At 45.7% G+C, this 14,070-nt stretch overlaps 1 pseudogene; it reads right to left on the bottom strand.

Annotated features, from left to right (window-relative positions):
- Nucleotides 1-7,589: 7,589 nt before the first annotated feature.
- LOC146050621 (cytochrome P450 1B1 pseudogene) lies at nucleotides 7,590-10,277 on the bottom strand (annotated as a pseudogene).
- Between the last annotated feature and the right edge of the window lie 3,793 nt (nucleotides 10,278-14,070).

The raw sequence follows: 14,070 nt of genomic DNA, 5'->3' as shown, positions 1-14,070 counted from the left end.
GGCCACGCCCCCGTTTTCGCCGCTCGTCGTCGCTGAATAGACGCTGTGCGCATGCGCACAGCGTCTATTCTCGGCAAGCTGGGGGGGCTCCCAACTGTCCCCCCCCCACCCCGGGACAATGGCGGCCCCGGGCGGGACGCGGGAACGTCCCCGAATATCGGGACTTTCCCGCGGTAATCGGGACAGTTGGGAGGTATGGCTTTAATTATAAATCGGCGAGAAGGCGCACTCGACCAGCACTCAGGTGGGGGTCAGGTGGTCTCTGTGCGGTGTGCCCCCCCCCCCCCCCTCTGCCAGGATGACGGGCGAGTCCCGACTGAACGCGGTGGGGCGTTGGCCACTTCCTGGAAGTGGCCGCGTCAGGCCATAGGAGGGGTGTGGCATATCCGTCACAGCGCAGGCTGTACCCACAATGGAGAGATGTTAGCGGTTTGGGGCGCCCTGGGCGCTGCCATGAGTAACATGCACGGGGGGTGCTGGCCTCAAGTGCTTTTCTTTGCCATCCCTTAACAAATAGGGTCAAACCATTTACAATAAATATTACATGACCTTTAAACTTACGCAGTTGGTGTCCGTGTCTTATTTTTAGATTAAGGTGTTTCGGTGTGAGTTATTTCTAGGCTCAAGAGTCAAGTAAAGGTATAGGCCAAGCAGCATAATTCACTAGATGCCTTATTAGATTTGGGTGGGGTTTTACACTGGTTATACTGGTGACTTTCTGGTGGTCCCAAGAAGCAACAGTACTGAACAATGCTCCAGTGTTTGTCACTGAAATTTACAGCTGAACATTATTACAAGTTGGAGCATACAAGGATACTTAATTCATCTTAAAAAAATATATATATATCATTGTGTGTTGACTTTTGCATAACAAAATCCATATTTTAAAATCTTCATGTAGAAGGTTCTGAAACTGGTTTTGGGTCAGACAGTTGGTTCGGCTTAAGTTAGTAAAACGAAACACATGCAGTTTGTGGTCTTGTTTATGAAAAAAAAAAAAACAGAAGTGGGAGTTTATAGACGGAAACTGTTGAGTGCGATTCAAGTCTGGGTTAAATGTGGTTGTTGTGAGTGATGAAGGACAGTAGAAATGTTCAATGGACCCCAGACCAACTGTATGTAATAGGAGGCAGCTTAATTAGCATTAGGAATAGTGTGGAAAAAACATACTTTTTAAGATGAATAAACAATTTTGGATATTTCCAACTCAAATCTATGTAATAAAGCTGACTGCTGATAGAACGTATGACGTAGCAGCTGCACACTTGTACGTTCTGCACCTAATAGTATTAACGCTTTGTGTGCCAACATCTTTGTGCTAAACTCCAGCAATCACTCACATTTCTTATATAATAAAAAAAAAAAAAAAAAAAAAGGAAGAGGAGGAGGTACTTGTGTACTATCACGGCGCCCATCGCATCGCAGACCATAAGGCATGCGATGCGATTGGCACCTGATGGTATACAATTTAAAATTGTATACCATTGTATATGGCATACAATGCGATGTTAAATTGTATAAGCATCCTAATGGGGGCTTACAATGTTAAATGCACCCCCACGCCACCCCCACTATGAACATGAACCCGAAGCGTGGCGAGCGCAGCGAGCCCGTGATAGGCGGCGGTACGCGTCCTCCGACCTTTTCATACCCCCACTATCCACGTCGGCATGGAGTTGATTTTATATATAGTGTGGCGAGCCACGAGCCCCGCATTACTTCACAGGTATTACGCGTGCGCTCGCCACACTATATGAAATCAACTCCACGCCGACGTGGATAGTGGGGGCATGAAAAGGTCGGAGGACGCGTACCGCTGCGCTCGCCACGCTTCAGGGTTCACGTTCATAGTGGGGGTGGCGTGGGGGTGCATTTAATATTGTAAGCCCCCATTAGGGTGCTTACACAATTAAATATCGTATAGGGGGCTTATACAATTTTAAATCGCATCGCAGTGCATTGGGTGTATGCCATGCGATGCGATTAAAAGTTGTGCGACCAAATATCGTGGGTGCTGTGCTGGTACACAAGTACCAAAAAAGATTATATATCCTATATAAGGTGAACATTACAGGTCATTATGATGAATAAAAAGGTTTGCTTGGAAATTTTTACACCTGCTTTGACAAATTCACTTGGCCCTCATAGGGTTAATACACAGCAACCCAAACAGTAGCCTTTGTGGAAACCTTTCACTGAGGTAGAGACATGAGGGGAAAGAGAGATCGAGAACTCAGGGAGAAAAGTGGAAGAATAGAGACATTTTGCATGTGCACAAATACATCCTTCTCTTGACACCAAGGTCGGCCTGTGTACTGAGTAACAATCCATGGTTCCCCCAGCTCACTGAATAGTATAAGCAACCAGTCTAGAACACTACATGATAATAGAATTCAGAGATATTGGTTACATATACCTGTGCAGGTGTATGATATGCCCCCAAGCTGTGTCAAGGCTTCTCTGTATATTGGGGGTCCCTAGCGCTATATCTAGGTGCAAGGTGCGGCACCCCAAAAACCAGCACAAGCTATAAAGCCCAGAGCAGCACACCATTGATAATACTATGGTGCTAATAGGTAGGAAGCCAAAGCTATATAAAGTAACATTCTATTAATACTGGCCACTATTTTTTTTCTCTCACTAACACTATGGCAGTATTCAATGAATCCTGCACAAATCGCCGGGTTCCGGAGGGCTGAGAATGAGAATTCTAGTGACACATAAACACACCATTGCTTATTTTACATTTTGTGATGAACTACAGAGTAGGTTGTGGCTATATAAATAAATGTTACTAGCTCCAACCCCCGCGACCCCCCTCCCGTGATTCGTGGCCCCCCACGCCCCCTCCCGTGATTTGCGGACTCCCGCTATTCGCGGACCCCCCTCCTGCGATTCTCGGCACCCCCCGCCCCTGATTCACGGCACCCTTGCACCCCCTCCCGCAATTCACTGACCCCCACAACCCCCCCTCCTGCAATTTGCAGACCCCCCTTTCCACGATTCACACGCCCCCCTCTGCACCCCCTCCCGCGATTTGTGGACCCTCTCAACCTTCTGCAATTTGCGGACCCCCGCGCCCTCCCCCTCCTGCAATTTTCAGACCCCCCTGACCCCCTTCCGGCAATTCCACCCCCCAGCGGACCCCCGCGACCCCGCATTTCACATATCCCCGTGAGAATGAGGGAGCCTGTACTGCCACAAGCAGGTGCCGCCCCTAGGTGGGAAATCTGGCCCTAGCTGCCGCACTGCAGGTTCCCCCACTGCCAGAAGTGTCCCCACAGTCCTCTGCACCAGCGCCACAACTTTTATCAATGAGCAAAATAGCCATTAATGCCAACCATCGATGGCGTCTGCACCAATGCCCATCCCTACTCTGCAAAAGCCAACAACCTTTACTACCCCTCATGCCCACACACCTCTATCACTGCCCTGCCTCCTGTTCTCCTGACCCGTAACTTCCGCCAGTGGGGACCAGCTCACCCTGTGTTGCCCACATTCCCCTATCATGCTTTACCACCCAGCCTCCTGCACCCTAACTCCCACCCAGTAGGAGGAGACACTGACTCAGGGGCACCATCCTGTACTCCTGTGCTGCCACGCTGGACCCTCACCCACTGGTAGAAGCTGCACAGTGTCCCCCACCCTCCTCTTTAGTCCCCCGTATCCCCACACACCCCTATCACTACCTAGCTTCCTGCTTTCCTGAACCGTAACTTCCACCACTGGGGAGTCACCGATGCTGTGTTGCATTATATATATATATATATATGCCAGATTAAGGTCTAAATGGGCCTGGAGCTGAAAATTATTAACAGCCTAATATGTGCAATAATAGGGGTTGTGGCCAGGCCCTAATAATGTGGGAGGCGTGACCGGTGGCCTGCTCATATGGGTGTGTCTCTATTTGTGTAAATACTTTCAACTAATTATATATGGCTGGAAAAGGCAGGTGGCTGGCATAGGAAAAATGCAGGGAAATATATTGGCGGATGCCCTCCAATGGTGCACCCGCAGGATGCCGATGTCCTAAGATACTTGCGGGGTGAGGCGGCACTCCAGTCATAAAAAAAATACTGAAAGCCGAAACTTGGTAGACAACATTTCAGCACCTTTTATGAGGCAAAGAGCAGGGGGCTGCCCCCCCTTTAAACAACAAGCTATATCTTCAGAACCAAATGACCCATTTTACATGTAGGCTTCAAATTATTTTGGTCCCGTGAAACTGGGCAGTTTGGTTCCAGATAAATCTGTCCTCAAACAACATGAACTGCCATGAAATTACATTTCAGAAAGGAAAAAAAAAATGGTTTACCCGCAATATCTCTAGGCCTGCTTCACCAATGTAATAACACAAAAATAATCCGGAAAATTAACAAATATAACAAATACATGCTTTTGTATTTTATATGTTGCCCTTGAGGCATTTTTTATATTAAATCATATTGTGTTTTACAAATTGTGTAAATTTCTGGTAGCGCACTCTGAACCTCTATTTTTCATATATATATATATATATATTGGCACCCTGACGAAAATGCCAATAAAGCATTGAAACGTTGGTTACAAGACCTTTGTGGGACTCCTTTTACTGGCTGAGTGCCGCCACCGAACAATATTATATTAGTTTGTGGATCCAAAACCACAAAACTTCTAAAAGGAAGGCACCGCCATTTATACCCCTATGTGTCACCCCAGGACTGGAGACGAGTGCCGCTGATCACAGTTTCTTCATATATATATATATATGAAGGTGCGGCACTCACGGCTCTTGCAATGATGCACGAGGAAACCAATGTAGATCAACGTTTCAAAATGTATTAATTAGAAATTTTTATTTATAATAAATTTTGAAACGTTGATCTACATTGGTTTCCTCATGCATCATTGCAAGAGCCGTGAGTGGCGCACCTTCACCCCCTGTACTGCTACCTGCTGTGCTGGCACCGGCCTGGAATCGTTATTTTTAGGAGTGCCGGACCCCTGTATCATACACACACACACACACACACACACACACACACACACACACAGGATATTTTGGAATATATAGGAAATCATCATGTGAAAGTCATTTTACTTAAATAAAACTTCTTATGTAAAGTCATACATTGTTTATTTTACAGCATCTCTTTGTATAATGTACTATAAAGAAACACCTTTTAATTCCATTTTCTGCTCCCAAAATCATTTATGCTGTGTACACACGGTGCGAGTACAGGCGATGCGGGGATCGTATCACATGGCATGCATGCGGTCTGTATACAACCCCGACTATGTATAGTGTAGATCTGCGCTATGCAGCCAAGACTTTCTGCTTGCGATGCGTGAACGCACATCGGGATCGCATTGGTCAAAAACACATGCGATCCCAATGAGATTTTTGATTCTCTTGCAGATTGTACCAGTGTGTACACACCATTACATCTGTATTGTGTTATTGTTTGAAAACAAATAGTGGGCGGTATTCAATGAGGCAGAATCGCCAAGTTTTATGGCGATTCTGTGTTTTTTTCGTGTGTGCCGGCGATTTTTGTCTATAGGAATTTTCATGGGGAGTCGCCGGTAGTCGACGGGAATCACCATGAATCGCCAAAAGTGTATTCAATGAGAAGTTGGCGATTCTTATTTCTTGTTTCATATCGCCGTTCCTCACCGAGTGTCCCTCGTCATCTTTTTGTGGTGAACTTTTATAGAAACCTGTGAAATAATTGGTTTTAAGTGTTCAATTTAACTCTGCAAGTGTAATGTATTATTATTTGCTGCCCTTGTGTGATGTGATGGTCGTAGAAGTACTATACAAATATATATTTAATTTTTTCTGGTATTTTTTTTTTCTCCCACAACGCACTGTTCTTACCCATGGTGCACCTCACTTACCCATGATTCTCCTCCCCACCTCACTCCTTCGTTTGGCCTTTGAGGAGATTACACAGCTTTTGCAGTCTGCTGTATTGGAATCGTTTTTTCAGGGTAATTTGCAGTTTTCTTGCATTTCACTGCAATTTCTTACAGTACTGAAGCTGTTTAGGGAAACGCCGGATTGGCTGAGAATCGCCGTTGGGGGCGGCGATTCTCAGCCACGTTGAATAGGGTGACACAGCTAGTCCCGGCGACTCCCGACGCTTGGCGAATCGACGTAAAAAAACGGTGAATGGCTGGCGAATGTAAAATCTGAATCGCTGTGACCAACGATTCAGGTCATTGAATACCGCCCATTGTCTATATACAGCAATCAGTAAACTGTCATTGTCCAGTATTTACGCTGTAGCACAGACATATTACTGCATTTTAATGTGGAACAATATAAGAAATGGTCATGTGTAACATAATCAAATATAATACATTAGAAATAAACCCAATGAAAGATTACACACTATATTATATTATGATAAGAACAATAGTATCAATAATCGGTATTCAGTACGTAACAATCAGCCATAATAACGGTACACAGCATATGTATTATATACTGGTGTGTGTAATATATATATATATATATATATATATATATATATATATATATATATATTACATTATACTTTAATAGTCTCCAGTACAAATGAATCAGGTTCTTTCCTAGTAAATGCTAAGTCATACCAGGTGCTATAATCACTTTATATACAATAGTTGTGATGATTAACTATTTAAAAGCCAACATTACAATGCGCAATGTGCCCCATAGACACCTGGCAAATGCCTTTATTCACTAACCTGCGCTACACTAACCTGCGCTACAATTGCAGAATGGAGAGAGGTTGTTTAAGGCTACAGGGTGATTCTTCGGTCTATAGAGATAACAGTTACAAACTTTGTAATATCCCACTGATAACCATTTATCTATATGTGGCGATCGGCTGGATAATTCGGGGGTAATGCGAGGATAATACAGGAATAATAAGTGGGTAATGTGGGGATAATACATGGGTAATGTGCAGATAATGCAGGGTTAATACGTGGATAATACACGGGTAATGCAGGGGTAATATGTGGATAATGCACGGATAATACAGGGACTAAGTAAAAACCGGACCCGGATAAGACACCGGAACGCCGGACCAGACATCAAACTCTGCATTCCGGAGCTTATAGTGTCTGGTCCGAGGGGTGTCCCATGCGGGGGGTGTCTTGTCCGGGGGGATGCCTGTGATTGCTCACACCAGGGACATTGGGAAGGGGTGATTACAGCCTCCCCGTGTGGTCTGGAACGTTCCAGTTTTTATTACACCCCCGGACCATGCGGTGAGGCTGTATTCTCCCCCCTCTCCTCTCCCAGGTGACAGGTGCGAGAGCAGCCTCATCAGATGGAGCACCCCCGGACAGGACACCCCCGGACCGGATACTACAAGCTCCGGAATGCAGAGTTTGATGTCCAGTCCGGCATTCCGGTGTCTTATCCGATTCCGGATTTTACCCATACCCATAATACAGGGGTAATACGTGGATAATGCAGGGATATTGCACGGATAATACGTGGATATTGCACAGGTAATACGTGGATAATGCATGGATAACACGTGGGTAATGCAGGGGTAATACCGGGATAATACACGGGTAATACGTGGATAATATGTGGGTAATGTTGGGGTAATGCAAGGTTAATACGTGGATAGTACACGGATAATATTGGGGTAATGCAGGGATAATACGTGGGTAATGCAGGGGTAATACGTGGATAATGCAGGGTTAATATGTGGATAATGCACGGATAATACGTGGATAATGCAGGGATATTGCACGGATAATACGTGGATATAGCATGGATAACACGTGGGTAATGCAGGGGTAATACGGGGATAATACGTGTATAATGCACGGATAATATTGGGGTAATGCGGGGATAATACATGGATAACACGTGGGTAATGCAGGGGTAATACCGGGATAATACACGGGTAATACGTGGATAATATGTGGGTAATGTTGGGGTAATGCAAGGTTAATACGTGGATAGTACACGGATAATATTGGGGTAATGCAGGGATAATACATGGATAACAGAATTCTCAGCATGATCCCTGCAGCCAGTATCCTGCAGAACCCTGTACAATAGATGTGTTGAGCTCTCTGTGCTGTAACGTCACCACCAGGCTGCTGATTGGCTGCCCAGGACTCCTCCTGTCACTGACTTATTACTGAAGTGTCCTTACAAGGGGAGCTGAGTGCCTGCTGAATACATCGGACTTAGCAATGTCAGTAAGTGCTGTTCTCTCACCCTTTCTAAATGTCCTGCCTTTGTGTACAGACTGACAGCCACGCACACCTAGCAATATAGGGGGCTGCCCTCTGGCTCTCCTGTGGTTAAGGATGCTTGAGTTCCCATATGCTCTATTTGCAATGGTTGGCAGGGCATACTGAGACTTGTAGTACCACAATAATTGAGAACATCTTGATTCTGTCAGATAGTCTTACAATGTACAGTATTTATTATATTTGTTATTAGTTATTCAGTACAAAAAAAAAAAAAATCACTTTTGTATTTTTTAGATGGTATGTCTTCATTAAAAGTGTAATGATGTGTGAATTTTGGGCAGCCCCTATTTAGTGCTTGTTCTGAGGCTCACGGATACCGCATAAGAGAGCGGCTTCAGGGATAAGCCATTGATACAGTTCATGGATAATTCCTTCTCCGGGTCAGAATGGAAAGAGCACCGATGTAGCATAATAGCTGTGAAAAGAAAGATCTGCAGCATGGAAAGCTGGTCTCCAATACATCTCCTTTTCCCCAGCGAAAAGATCATCACTTCATAGGTGAGGTCTCTGTTGAGTTGTCCGTGTTCATCCAGAAACCTTTCAGGTTCAAACTTGGCAGGATGGGTCCATTTGGTCTCATCGTGGTTGACCGACCACTGGTTGATAAATACCACAGTGTCTTTTGGGATGTGAAAGCCATTAATTGTCACATCGCAGGTAGTGGAGTGTGGGATAGTCATGGGCACAAAGCTGCTGAATCGCAAGGTTTCATAGATAAAGGCTAGGACATAAGGCAACTTCTCTTTATCTTCTGCACTGGGTAACCTGTCCTGACCCACCACTCGGTCTATCTCCTCCTGCAGCTTCTGCTGAACACGGGGGTATTTGATGAGTAATAGTATGATCCATGTCAGAGCCATAGAATTCGTGTCCTGCCCAGCACCTAATAGATCCGTCACTGTCCCTTCCACATATTCTTTGCTGAACCCCTCAGCTGCTGCTGCCCCATGTTCTATCAGACCTATGAAGGCATCACTCATGTCTCTGATGATCTCAGGGTTATAGGTCTCACGGTGCTGGGTCACTTTATCCTTTACAAAATCAAATAGCTCAATGTTTAAGTTTTTGAAGTTTTGATAGAGGGTGCGCACAGGGTTGGGAAAGTTTTGCAGCCAAGGCATAAGGTCAACCAAGCTGCCCGCGCCAACTGTTTGACCAAACTTGTCGTTTCTTCCAACCAGGACTTTAAACTCTTGATCATCATGGTTGTAGCGTTTACCAAAGCACATAGCACATATTACATTGGCAACGGCCACTGTGCACTCATGGTAAGGGTCAAAGTACTGTCCACCAGAACTAAGGCGCAGGAAGACCTGGAGTAAGTCTTGTGCCTCTGCTGCTACGTGCTGTTCAAATAGCTGCTTGGATTCTGCATTTACAGTGGAAAAAGCTCTTAGCGTTGAGAGTGCAATTCTCTTGTGAGCTTTCCAGAGATCACTGTATCCTCCAAAAGCCATACTTTTGCCTCCAGAGATAATCTTGAAGGACGTGAAGTCAGGTCTCCCAGCAAAGTCTGCACTTTGCTTCACCAGAGCCTGTCTTATGGTGGATTGCCCATTCAGCACCACAATATCACGCCTGCCCAGTTTGATCTTGAAAATGTTTCCATATCTCTGTGCCATCTTACAAAAGGTCAGGTGAGGCATTTGCCCTAATTGCATTGCATTGCCCACAACGGGCCATGCGAATGGACCAGGAGGGCACTTCTTTTGTCCATGAGATCTTACCCAAATACAAGCTTCCAAGCAGATTAGAAACATAAATGAGAACATCAGGGCTGGTTGTAAATTATTCTTCCATTGTTCCCATGGTCCATCTCTTCCTATGGTATCCATTGTAGTCATCTTCCCAGTACCTTCTTGATCAGATAAAATGAAACTTGTAATGAATTCACCAAATGTTGCTAATGTTGTTGGAAATCCCAGCAGTACATGCCTTTCGCAAACTAACTACAGTAATATCAGATTTTTCCAAACGTTAATAAAAAGGTCAAACTTCTGGCTATGTGATTGCTGCTGGTCTAAGAGCTGCGTTTCTTTCTGTCATTTACTTATAGCATGCAGCAGTGAGAGGGGCAGAGATCCCCCCTCCCAGTCTGGTGGTCTCAAAGTATCCAGCCCCACACAACTAATTGTCACGTGCTATCATTCTACAGGGACCTTCAGTAATTTATGAGAAGTAAAAGTAGTGAAGGTTAAAAAACAAAAAAAAACCCTCCAGCTTTAGAAAAAAGAAATCTACTTACTCTAGTTTCAAACAGACACACACACACACACACACACACACACACACACACACGTCATGAACGGGAGTTCTAGTAAATTGAAACAATGATTAAACAATTTTACTTCCATCTACTGTATGGTGCCATGAGTTGGTCATTCTTTGCAAATTGTTCTAATATTCAGCTGTGAATTATTTTATATATTATTATTTATGCAACTCAATAGAATTTGTGTGATAAAACATTCCCACTTTGGCATTTAAAGCTAGTGGCTATTATTGGACATTTTTATTAATTTAATAAAAAAAATAATATTTACTATATTTTCAATGTAGGGAAGCGCGGATGGTGTAATGGTTAGCATTACTGCCTCACAGCGCTGAAGTCATAGGTTCTATCCCCACCATGTGTTATATATACGGGGCAGTACGGATGATAAAAGAGGGTTTGGGTGGGGGAGGGGTGGTGTTAGTGGTGCCAGCGTACATGCAAATGTGAAGGGGAAAGGGGGTGTGGCCACTCAACATGGGGCGTGTCCTTGAGTGTAGTGTACAACACCATATACAACTTCTGCATATTATGCAACAAAATACTAGACCCCATTATACTTGCCCCTTACACATGATGCCAAATAGAATGAGCCAAAATTCACATAATGCCACATGGATTGAGCCAAAATTCACAATACGCTTCATAAACAGGGACATTGTCCACCAAAGGTGCGCATTAAACATTTACACCATAATGTCCATTACATGTTAAGTTACACGCCATTATACGGCTCCAACCACATTAGAAAGTTCACTTACACCCCCACACACCCTACTCTACTGCAGCCTTTGTGCCAGACTCAAAGTGAGCGCCTTTGCATCCCATAGGGTGCCTGCTGGGTGCCATCAGTATGACAGGTCAGTAGGTCAGTGCCAGTGGCTGCCGGCTGTAGTGCTGCAGATTGGATTGAAAAATCAATATCCGGTCTGTGGCAGATGGTGGGAGGTCCTCTCAGAGAATGGGGTACTTACCCATCCCTTCCTTCACAGCGTCTTCACTCCCAGAAAGCACCCATGTGTACTGCGCATGCGCAATGACAGCACCACGTCATCGCGTATTCGCAGTACAAATCGTGGAAGAGAAGGGGCAGCTCCGGGAGAAAGGGGTCCTCTTCCGGGAGATGTCCAGGGGCGGATCCAGGATAAAATGACAGGGGGGGCACCATGAAAAAAGAGGGTTTAGGTGAGGGAGGGCCAGTGTTAGGGGTGCCAGTGTGCATGCTAAGAGAGCGGCAGAGAGAGGGTGGCAATGGGATTAAAAATAGGCCCTGGCATTTAAAGTACGCAGGCCCACCATGGCAACAAAAGTGAAGGATGTAGTTGTGCGCGCGCCGAAGGCTCTGGAAAAGGGGGTGTGGCCACTCAACAGGGGGCGTGCCCTTGAGTGTAGTGTACAACACCATATACAACTTTTACACATTATGCAACAAAATACTAGACCCCATTATACTTGCCCCTTACACATGATGCCAAATGGAATGAGACAAAATTCAAACAATGCCACACGGATTGAGCCAAAATTCACATAATGCCAAATGGATTGAGCCAAAATTCACATAATACCACATGGATTGAGCCAAAATTCACATAATGCCACATGGATTTAGCCAAAATTCACATAATGCCACACGGATTGAGCCAGAATTCACATAATGCCACACAGATTAAGACAAAATTCACAATACGCTTCATAAACAGGGACATTGTCCACCAAAGGCGCGCATTAAACATTTACACCATAATGTCCATTGCACGTAAAGTTACACGGCATGATGTCCATTATGTATTATGCCAAACACCATAATGCCTATTAAAAATGATGCTACATACAGTAAGTGCTGCTTATCTACATGCTCATTGCCAAGGGTTCCATGCTCATTGCCAGAGGTTCCATGCTCGTTGCCATGTGGGATTACATGCGCATTGCCAACGGGGAATACATGCTCGTGGTAAATGGGGTACGGCCGCCGCCAGACAGAAGTGATAGCCACTGATAGTAGCAGAGCTGGCTGTATTCCGAGCACTGCAGGTCCCGGCTATTTGAAATAATACCCATTTCACACCAGAAAATGCATTCCCAGGTTGGCCCCTTTTACACCAGCCTAGTCCCTGCATTTTCTGGTGTGAGGGGGAGATAAAACCACCCCTCCCCCCCTTTAACCAGTTATCTCATTTAACCGGCTATATCTTCGGAACTAACAGACCCATTTACATGAGACAAGTATCATATTGAAGAACTTTTGAGTGGGCTTTGAATGATTTTGGTCCAGTGAAACTGGAACGTTTGGTTCCAGAGTAATCTGCCCTCAAAGAACATGAACAGCCATGAAATTAATATTTAATATAAGATTTACAGGCTATATCTCTGGAACCGATTGACCGATATGGACCAGCCTGATATCATATTGAAGGCCCAGCGATTTGGAATTGAATGACATCAACCACAAGCTCCTGTGATGCCAGCGGGGGAACTGGCAGCCGTCGGAACCGGGTGGGGGTCGGAATTGACGGGTCCCATATTATCCTATGGGGAAAAAATGTTACAGCTTTACCAGGCGATATCTCCGGTTCCCGGGGGGCTAGAGACATGGGGCTTGGCTCGTTGGAAAGCTCTGGTACTCATCTACAAAATGAATGACAGGGGGGCACGTGCGAGGGTGCCCCCCCCCTGAATCTGCCACGGTCCAAAGATTCCGGGAGAGTTGGCAACCGTGAATTATTATTATCATCATCGCACTTGTTGTGGATTTTAATACATTATTGCACTAGGAGGTGCCGTTGTTTCCTTATTAATTTCAGACAAGACTTGCTGTCATCCTGTAACAAGGACAGGGGCCGGCTAGGCCGGGGGGCAGGGTGCCATGTGCCCCCCGGGCTGCTTTATCAATTAGTACTGAGGGCTGCCTGGTGGTCCAGTGAGTATTGGCCACCTCCTCTGGTCAGCGGCACCGTCTGGGTTTTAAGAACATGGCCGCCGGCCTCCTGCACTGAGGACATGTCTAGACAGTGCAGGAGGCCGCTAGAGGGCGGGACAAGAGGCCAGAGCACCAGGAAGCAGCCTGCCTGTGCCGTTCATCACATGGCACCATACTGTGCGTCCACCTTCCCCTGCTAGTGCTGCAGGTACTGAGAAGAAGCCTGTGGTGTCGTGTTATTATGCAGGGGGAGCAGCCTGTGGTGTCCAGTTATTAGGCAGGGGGAGCAGCCTGTGGTATCCAGTTATTATGCAGGGGGTGCAGCCTGTGGTGTCGTGTTATTAGGCAGGGAGAGCAGCCTGTGGTGTCGTGTTATTAGGCAGGGGGAGCAGCCTGTGGTGTCGTGTTATTATGCAGGGGGAGCAGCCTGTGGTGTCGTGTTATTATGCAGGGGGAGCAGCCTGTGGTGTCGTGTTATTGTGCAGGGGGAGCAGCCTGTGGTGTTGTGTTATTGTGCAGGGGGAGCAGCCTGTGGTGTCCAGTTATTATGCAGGGGGAGCAGCCTGTGGTGTCCTGGTTTATTATTATAGTAGAGGAGCAGCCTGTGGGGTTCTGCTGTTGTTGTTGT

Source organism: Crinia signifera, chromosome 12, assembly GCF_055691185.1.
Source record: "Crinia signifera chromosome 12, ASM5569118v1, whole genome shotgun sequence".
In the NCBI taxonomy this organism is placed as follows: domain Eukaryota; kingdom Metazoa; phylum Chordata; class Amphibia; order Anura; family Myobatrachidae; genus Crinia; species Crinia signifera.
This window is presented reverse-complemented; position numbering and strand designations above follow the sequence as displayed.